The following is a 10731-nucleotide window of genomic DNA, read 5'->3' on the forward strand; positions in this document are numbered from 1 at the left end:
CGTACATTCACAAAACACTTCCACAAAGAACTACTTTTAACTTCTTGCTTTTTAAAGTGAACTCTCTTGTTACCCAGCGATATAACCTGTGCAGTCGTGTGTAAACTTTGACGCCTGACTTTGAATGGAACAAATGGAAGAGGTTATAAAAGGCTAATTTGGGGTTTGTCAATTAGTCGTGTTCGTGTCATTTGCACCCCTAATTGGCAGTGTACAAATGCGTTTGATTTGCAAGATTTTAATTCCACCTTCTTTGTAACGTGTTTGTTTGTTTTAAAATGATTCCGGTGAATGAGGCAGGGCCACCTCGCTTAACAGTCATTAAAACTTTTGAGACAAATGAGCAAAGAACACAAAAAAGGTTTGGTATGAATATTTTGGTTTTCTTCCAAAAAACAAAACTTTAATCCACACTACCTCCTCACCTAAAATGCCAGACTGTGTCTTCCTGGGAACATCCTCACTCCTGGTCCGCATGGATGGGCGAGTACACATCGCCATGCTGCTAAGTCCACAGTGGCTGGGGTGCCCCGTGTTTGCCCAAGGAGGCAAGCATATGTTCGTGGCTGCTGGGCTCAGAAAGACACACCAGTGTGTGATTGGCCCATCACTGGTCGATTTGAGTGTGAAATTCCTAGATCTCAAGAGCAGTCAGCTCTACTGGACAAACTGTTGAGTTTGAGCAAAGGGATTAATATGGTTGGCTAGATTGAACTTTAGCAGTTTTATGCAAAAACAACAACTCTTCCTAATAACAAACACATACAGTGACACAAAATATACTCAGTCTAATACGACTGTATATCTGAGATCATTCAGGTGTAGCAGCCAGGGAGTAGCAGTGTGTTGTCACTGGATGTAGTTTCGCTCACTACTCCTAAGTGGGAGTTAAAGATGCTTTGGTGTTCGCAGCAAACGGGAAGTCTTTCATTTCATTGGTGCTCTGGGTGTGTCAGCAACTTGACCTGGAATGACCCCTGAGACAGCTGTGCTTCTCACACAGAAAACTACTTGCAGGTAGTTTTAAAGTGCCTGTCCTGGAAAAACTCGCCATTGTAGACGCGTGTCAGGCTGCAACATACGAGCCAGGTATTTGCCTTGATCTTTTCTTGACAGACAAAGATGCTCTGTGCGGTCTCGTTAAAGAGTCGGCTCGGGTCACCACGCATGAATAACTGTAAGTGTGCCAACTGTAGTGGCACGGAGCCAAAGCAGGTGATCCTGTTTCCAAAGTACAGTTGATACTTTTTTTTTTTTTAGTTGAAAAAAGTTATAGAGTGAACCCCCGTTTATTGTGGAGGATACACTCCAGACCCGCCTGCTATAAGTCTTGTGACAGAGACCATATGAAAAATAAAAATATTTCGTAAATATTTTTAGTTTTTTTTTTTTTTTTTAAAGTTACTTAAAAACACTTCTTAAAAGAATTACTTTTGGTCTCACTCAAGAAATGGGAGACTACTAGATGACATCAATTTTAGTTTCGAACTATTTGTCACTCCTAGCCTACTGTAAAACTGATACCTACAATAAAAATAAATATTAAATTATAGATATTGCATATTTAAACAGCAAATCATTTGACCCATCCATATAATTGTGATGAAAATCAGCTTTCTTAATCAGGGAAGCATTGCGGTCGGCAGACGAGAGGTTACAGATTTGAATCTTGAATCATTGTCATGTTGTTCTCTCACAGCTAGCGCAAAATTTGTGTAATATCTATCAAGATTGCATCGTAAAAGTGTGCATTTGGAACATGAAACTACATTGTTGCTTACGCTGCAAAAAAATAAAATGAAATTTATGATAATTGTTCAAGGATAGCATTTATGCTAGTGGTTAGCACATCTGCTTCACAGTTCTCATTGCTCTGTAAAGCTTGCATAGGTTCCCTTGCTTGCATTGGTTTTCTCCAAGTATGCAGCCTTTCTTCCGCATTAAAAAACAAAACAAAAAAAAACTTGCATGTTAATTAAAAATGCTAAATTGTCCATAGGTGTGCATGTGAGTGTGACTGCTTGTTCGTCTATTGACTATTATGATACTCTATCTAGTGCCTGGCAACCATTGCAGGGTGCACCCCGCCTCTCGCCCAAAGTCAACTATGGGATCGGCTCCAGCTCGCCCATGATCCTAAAGAGGATGTGTGCTATAGAAAATGCTTTTGTTTAAATTATTATTATTTTACACTGACCCTGTTTGGACTGAATTCCGTTGACTTTTTATGAATTCTTTTTCACGCATTTTTTTTAAGTCGAGGTAGAATAACACAAATAGTGAAAACTGTCACCCTGAATACATGTTGCCGTAGTACAGTACTTTATGTGTTCTGCTCTAAACCAGTGGCCTAAAATAAATTATGACTTGCTCTTTAAAAAGAAACTCTGCCACTCCTCCAATATAACTGAGTTACAGTAATCTTAGCTTAGAAAACAAAAGCACAAAGATTCATTATCCCCAAAACAGAACAGTCTCACCAAGAAGTTGCGTAAAAGCTTTGCTGCCAAGCCTCTCCATCTGTATAAACCTACTGAATTGTGTACTGTACTTTACAGCTCTTCCAAGCTCCTGGTGGCGGAGTGTGATATTACCTTACTTCAACAAAGTCCACCTGAATCCAAAATGTCACTGAGAGATCTCCAAAAAAGACTGCCTTGAATTACTGCTCCATTTTGTCTCATTATATGGCCGCATTACTATTTGTATCTATTTACTATCGTTGCGGTAATGACCATTTGTGTTTACACGGCGGACTGTAAACATCCAATTTCATATGTTGGATTTGTGTTTTAGCAAGAACTGAATTTCCACATTGAATTCACACAACTTCACAAACTTGACAATTTCCTTTTTTTTAATTGTTAGCCCTTTTCCGTCATCCATACGGTGCACATTGATGCAAGTGTGTCAAACCCCAACCCCAGAACGGGCTTTTCACAACCTACAATGAAGGCAGCCCGTAACCTTAAGTACTGCTTTGTGGAACTGTGTAAATTTGACACCATTATGCCACAGAGAAGGTCTGTGTAGGTGTTAATGTTAGAGTGGGAGAATGCCAGAGATCTGTAATCCTTCTCTGCCTCATCCACTACTCCAAAATGTTTACTTAAGTTATAAGTTGTCTCTAGGGGGTGTTTGAATTGTTTTTAAATGTTTCTGCAACCGTAATGGAGTGAGTATTATTGATATTATTCCTTTTGCCAATATTTAAAGAGTCATAAAAACATCACTGATGTTATTTTTTAGGTAATGCAGGCAGAAAAACTACTTCAAGCAGGGACACTGGCACTATATAGGATATCGTGTGATACTTTGTGGTCATGTTGCTTTCAATTTGTCTGGAAGATCAAGGCCTGTCCAGCCTCTGTCGTGCACTGGAGCATGACCTAACTGGAAATGAGCTCCCACGGATTCTTTGGGCAATCTCTACTTAAGACAAAAATGTTGTGTTTGAGGTCCAAATCCTGCTGAGCATTTCTCGGACTCACATCACTATTTTATTTTGTTTTTTAGTACTCCTTTAGGATCTAACGTCCTCTCATCTTGAACCCCACTTTTTGGCCACCATGGCCTGATTTAAACCCTGAGACTTGGTAGAGAATGGCTTGTGTGTGGCATAGCTGGGGGTAGGGTGCAGCGCTTGCTTCAGTTGAGTGTGCCCAACCCCTCATAATTATAGACAATAAGCAGCTGAAGTGTCTTTCAGGGAGAGAGAGTTTGAAGAGTTGTACAGGCAGGATGAGATGTGAGAAGCAGTGCCTCAGTCCGAAGATGGACATACAGCAAATGTCAAAACCAATTTACACATGAATGACACGATAACAGTTGAAGTGAACGCAAGGCGAGTTTGTTGACATTAGCGCACAGAAACAGACGTTGTCCCCTTTTAGTGTGATCTTCCTTCGAGTCTTAATTGGAGAAGTCATAACATTCTCCGGTCCAAAGTGTGTCTTTGCTGGTTCTGACTGTCAAACTGATCAACCATTTTGCTCCATGTGTCCCAGTGAGCGTCTGTGCTTTTCTTTCCGTCTGCCCGTCTGTCTGTGTCATTCGGCCTACCCACCACCCCCCACACTTAAGTGAATCCCCACTGCATCGCAATCTTCACTTGATCCAAATTTAATTCTCCTCCTTCTGTTTTTCTTTTTCGTACTCATTTAATAGCCCAACCGCACAGACACATGCACGCCATCCATACTTATTTTCTTGCCCTTCAGTTATGAGGCTGCGACACATCTGACGCGGTGCTCTTATGTAAACCTTCCAAACAAATAACAGTTTGTGGATTCTTGTTGTATGCCATCTCTCTGTCTTTCCGTCTCCCTCCTCATCTTTCTGTCCCCTCTCTGTGTGCACGGCACAGTACTGGCTGGTGTCAGGCTGAGAGGTTTTCTTTGGCAGTCTGCTCCCCCTTGGCTGGGACAGGCAGCTTGCTACTGGCTGCGAGTTGAGAAGGGAAGCGGGGAGGCAGCAGGGAGGGAGACTGGAGGGGTGGAGGCGTGGTCTCCAGCTGGTAATGAAGTCTTCTCTTTTCATCCTCAGAAGGCAGAGTGCTAGTGGACGGGCCTGGGATCTGTGCGGCTCCTCTGCTTTCTGCCGAGTGACACTCTGCTCAGCGCTGCCTGCACGTCTCAGCGCCCGTCTCCACAGCTGAGAGAGCTAAGCAGAGGCAGAGACTCCGCTCGTCATGAGGCTTTTCCTCATACGCACAGGACGTCAGAACTCTTGAAGTAAGCTTTCCGACTGCTCCTGCTCGCACCGCTCTCCCATACTGTCTGTCTGTGTTGATTGTTGTGGTGGGGGTTGGAGTTTCATGTGGGCTGTCCACTACAGGTCCCTCCCACTTTTTTATGGGCATGCATGGGCGTGTGTTTATGATTCCACTATGTGTGATAGAGCTTGATGTATCTTAAACTATGTGTTTACCTTTGCGTACCTTTTTCCTGACTATAGGCCTGCTCATGTATATGCTAATGACTCACATAATTGATTGAAGAGGACCATTGAGCAAAGTGCAAAAGTTTGAGGATTAACGCTCACCAGTATTTTCAGTATCGGTATTTTCAGTATATATGTACATTTTGTGTTTGACAGTGCAGGTCAGGTCCAAACAGTGATCACACAGTGCTGTGTCCCTGCTTGTGTGTTAGTGGACTTGTGGTTTATCTTAAGCTTGTGAGGCTCATCCTTCTTTATAAAATATACAGGAGACAGTATGTAATCGTCTGCAGCTCTGCGACACCAGGCTTTGATGTGATTTCCGTGGAAGTGTCCTCCTCCCTGCGGGCCAATTCAGATCCGGTCTGCGACAAACAGACTTTTATCCACAATCTGCTTGAAATCCGTCGGTATGCTTTCACTTGCCTCCTTTCTGCTCGTTTGGCATTGCGTGCCCCTACACCCCAATCGGCCCTCAGTGAGGTATTGACCTTCCTATCAGCACCTCCTCTATTCTCACTGACAGTATTCCACTTTCACCCTCCATGCGCGCTGGTCTGACACAACTTATAGGGAACGAGTCTTTCCGATACCTCTCCTGGAAAAAAAGAACTCTAAGTGACTTTCCATTAGTTTCTGCTGGGCCATGAGAATTATGGTTTCCCAAATGAATAGTATACAGGAGCCCAGCTTAATTGAAAAAACACAAGCACGGTCTGCCATGGTGGAGACGGTCCTTGTGTCACTGCTGAACTGTGTGAATGTGCTTTCCAGAACTGGCAAGGAGGAGTGAAGGAGAGAGGAAAGTACAGAGCATTAGATAGAGGCAAGGCAAAAGAGAAGGAAAATCAAAGTGAAAAGGGTTATTAATTCATTTTGCTACCCTTCATTTTGTGTGTTGATATTCAATCCTCTGCTCTAACAGAGTGTGTCAAAGTTAGATTGAATGGTAGATAGAGACAACCATGAAAGTGTTTCCTGATCATTAAGCATCAAAGAACAACAGCATTACCCACAGTAAAAACCTGCTTGATTACAGTCCAGTAAACAGCAGCTTTCTCTCTCATGCTCCTCCCAACACGCGCAGTCATGATATTTAACCATCCTTGGAGCTGAAAGAAGTTATTTTAGTTGGACCACCAAGGAGTCTGCAGATGGATCTTTAGGTGTCACAGTAATGCATAAACAAGACCAGACTTTTTCCAATCAATCTCCAGTCATTATACATATGTCACTATGACGGTTTTCTGTTTCTGCTCGCCCCCTGCAGTCTCTTTACTCTGTTTCTGTCACAGCCTCATATGGTGATGATTGAGACCCCGTCACTGGTTCAAGTGTCACATTTGTCAAACCGTTTGCCAGTATCTTCAGTTGCCAAGGCTTTCAGGGCTGGAGGGGAAAGCATCTCTTGTTGACTTCCCAACTGGGTGGCTCAGTTGTTTGTCAGTGCACTATGACTCCTGACCCCGCTACCACCCCGAGCTGTCCCACTGCCTGTTAATGTAACCTTACAGCCCCACCACCTCCGTTCTTCTACTACGGCCAGTCTGACAGATCAACACTTGCGAGCCTAAGATTTGGGAAAAGCCTATCGTCTATGATCTTATAGGAACATCCACAGGGGTTCTGGGATGGGAAGGCCTGTGGATCAAATGGTTCACTGGATTCTAATAATATGTATGAAGACTGCAGTCAAAAGGTGACAGACAACCCCTGGAGGCTATTCTGTTTATTATTAATCCTCCTTCACATATTCATACTCTAGCTGTGATTTTTTTTTTGTGTGTGCGTGTCTTGGTCATTGGCTAGTTTAGTTTATCATATCAGCCAATACTAGCTGGACTGGTCGCTTGTGTTACATAACAGCATGGAGTAATAGAGATTTCAACTTTTCTGATCCAATACTGACAGTGACAGTGACCTCATCGAAGTTAAAACACCAAACATAATAGTTTTCTCAGTAATACTCATTTTGATTACTATCAAATTGTAAATACTATATTTGAGAGTATCGCTCTAAAATGCAAATCTCATTGCATGACTCATGACTATGTTCTGCTTCTTTGTCCATTTTCATTGGTCATTCATGTGACAACACACTAGCAGCAGTGCTGTTTGCAGTTTTTGGTTTGTAATTGGATGACTGCACTTGAAAAAAATTGAGTGGACTGTTTTGATGAATGTAGTAGACTTGAAATTTTACTTTACACTTGGCAGAGTGCTCTACAACCAAACATGCCATCAGAAGAGACATCCACCTTGGGAAGCAGAATGCATTTATGAAATCTAAAAATACTGATAAACTGATAAAAAGTTTAATAAACAACATTAAATAGTTTGATCCTTAAGGTGTGTGGCCATGTAATTTTCAGCTAAATTTAAAGACACAATTAATAGAACTGCATTCTTAAAGTTTGAAGACACGTTTTTATTCTTTAGCTTTCAACTCAACATGAGTCTGTCGCTGTTCTTCTGGTTGCTATTGTCTGTTTTCATTTCTGTGCTAATTTCCCGCTAATTTATATAACACCATCTGAAAAGCGCTTTGTTGCACCTCCACCTGTTGTGAAATGCGCTAAATAAATAAAGCTGTATTCTATCCTGAATTGATTCTCAGACATAAGTATATATATATATATATATATATATATATATATATTGTAGAAAATATAACGCAATTAAATATTTTAACTCTGTTAACTCAGTTTTATTTACTTCAAAAATAAAACTAAGCCCTATATATTAGCTGTACATCTTTAGCACATCATCTCAGAACAAAACACCCTGCTCAAGTTACCACTAGGCCTTGCAAACCAGCACTGCTGGAGTGTGGTGCCTGTGGGCAGAACTAAATGTACTGTATAAGTTTTGAGAATTGTTTTTCAGGAAAATGCCTGGAAAGATGACTCAGTTTAGATCGTATTCAAGGATCAAAGAAAGCTACTGGTCTTTGAATTAAAATATACTTCCTATTTGGTGATTTTACATTAATTCCCCGATTTTAGATTATTCAAGTAAATATCTGTTACAAGCTTCACAAACAATAGTCGTTAAAAATGTGATTAATGGCAAATAATTATGGATTTTTTTGCGACGAATTAGTTAAAACATATTGCTTGGCAGCACTAAAAAAACCACTTAAGTATTGTATAGAGTGTATACGATGACCTTTATTGCAGTTGGCTCACATTTCCATATTAGACAGGTAGGAGGCACGATGATTGTTCTGATCCATTGCGAGTTTAGATATGCAAAGTAAAATCATCTGTTTTTAGTTACAAAACCATTGGTCTGACTTTTCACAATTCTAATATTTTACCTTGGTCTGTCTTTGACCCGTATTTCCTATTAATCTCACAAAACTGGTTTGTCACATCTACTGATTACAGTAAAGATAAAATACCGTTCATGTTTTTCTTTAGAAAAAGGGGTTTTTCAAAAACTCATCTGAAATTTCGACAGACTGTGTACTCTACCTTTCCTGTTGGTGGTGACCACCTGGTTGTCCTCACCTGGAATTGGACCCACATTGGAAGTTGATATTTTGAAAGCTAAGCACCGAACCTAGTGCTGATGTAAAACACATGACTTCGAGATGAGGAGAATCTATCAGCTTCCATCATTTCATTCCCTTACCCAACCTCCTCCTACTCCTCCTCTTCTTCCCTATCTGTGTCTGCGTCTGCCCTTTCAAACACATTCAGCATATTTTCCATCCTACCAAATATGACTCACACACCTTCAATCTAAACGGCCTCCTGAGAGCTCCACACACATTCCGTCACTGGAGCAAACGGATGCGGAGGTGTACAAGAAGTGTACTCTTGTATCTATCTGTTTGTTGACCGCTTTGCATCCTTGACGATGAATTACAGTATGTGTGTTCCAGTATGCGATAATCTGGCTGTCGTTTCCAGCCGTCATGTGTTCATTAGATGCTTCACTCATGGCAGAAGATTGGCCTGAATATTTGCCTTGCTCCTGTGCTCCTGCTGCTGCTTGACTGCAGACCCAGCAGCTCTGATTGCTTCTGACAGTGACAACAAGAACAGGCTGCTTGCAAAGACTTTAGGAGGACCTCCCCCTGTAACCACACCGAAAAGTCAGACTAAAGCCAAATAAAACAATGGAACGCTTTACCCCCCCTCAAAACTTCCTTAGAAATGTTCACCCCTAGTGATACTGTGTTAGTGAAGCATTACCAGCACACACGCAGTCCCTTTTTGTGTTTATTTAGCATTAAATTGTCTCTCTGGACTTGTGGACTAGACTAAATGGATTTGCCAAGCCACTGAAGCAGCCTCCGTGTATACGCTGAGTTGATCAGGTCTTTGGAGAGAGAGGGGCACGGGGAGTCACCAGTAAATTATAGGTCAGACTTGGCCTGGGTCCTGGAGCTAAAAGAGTTTAAGCACCGCTTTCCCTTTTTCAACACTTCCGCATTCCTTCGCTTCCCCTCTCACTCCTGCCGTTTCACTCCAGATGTGGCATTGTTAGGACACATTTGTTTTGGGCTCGTGGACCTGTGTAGAGGTTGACGTCATGTTTTATTTAAAGGGAAAGCCTTGAGATCTGGCTGGAAGGGACTGTGCTCCTGTCTCACTTCAAAGTTGGGTTGAGGACTCCTGATGACTGTCATGCAGGCTTCACTATTCTGTGTCATGGACATGATGACATTCATTGAAAGTGTCGACACACATGTCACAGTTCAGTGAAATCGCCCTGCTTTTCATCATCTAAATTTAACATACTTCAAGGGTCAAATGAAAGAAACCTTGCAGCAAAGAGGATTTTATAGATTTAATGGCAAATGTATTTTTTTTTTTGGGGGGGGGGGGATATAAGTGACAGCAGACACTGTATCTTGCTGTTGCATTAAAAAAAACAGGGAAAAAAAAGACCTTCAAACGGCAGGTTCTTTCGGGTTGGGTTGATACATGCTGGGCGTTACATCTCAGTGATGGAACGGTCCGAGGACAATTATTTTATGAATAAGGATGAAGGGTCAATGACGGAAGGGTGGCCAGGTCGCAGCCGGAGGAAAATAGGTTTAGTACCCATCTCTGATACTACAGTATGTATACACAATGACATTTTATAAGTTAACATTTATCTTTTCACTGGAATCAGCTAATTCGGTATAAATCCAACAATATCAACACTTCATTGGAGGTCGGCGGGAAATGGGAGGGGGTGGGGGGTTCTCTGCAATGACTGCGCTTATTGTGAAACCGTTAGTATAGTGGAAGACTATCGGGGTCTACTGTCAGATTCCCCATGGGAGCTCTGCTCTCAACTCTGTTTGGCCCTCAAACACACATGTATTTGTCAGGTCCTCTCTAGCATCCTCGGTTCAAGCAACTCCGACACTTCTGAATATTTCCGGCTCAAGTGGGCATGTTTGCTTCAACCCTCACTGTTTCATCCATTTACACCAGAAATTCAGATGGCGTCATGGCTCTTTTGTGAGCTGACACTTGGAATGACAGCACTAGCAAATGACGGTCATATTTCCATTAGTCATGCACGCATTCATGTGCTGAGAAAGGGAAACCACGATGCACAAATCAGACTGTCTGTGTATCTAAAATACAACCTCCTTCCCCCTTCTCTTTGGTATGATACCCAGACAATGCATACCAATTCAATCACCTTTTCAAAAAAATACAACGTGCTGCCACAGCACCTTCGACAAGTGTTATTTTTTTCAAGTTGTCTGTGTAAACTGGATGGCGATTGTTTTTAAAGTGCTGCTTGCCTCACTTGTTCGGCATGACAGAGAGTTGTTCA

Source organism: Idiotropiscis lumnitzeri, chromosome 6 (genome assembly GCF_059441095.1).
Source record: "Idiotropiscis lumnitzeri isolate Australia: NSW breed Sydney's pygmy pipehorse chromosome 6, RoL_Ilum_1.0, whole genome shotgun sequence".
NCBI lineage: Eukaryota > Metazoa > Chordata > Actinopteri > Syngnathiformes > Syngnathidae > Idiotropiscis > Idiotropiscis lumnitzeri.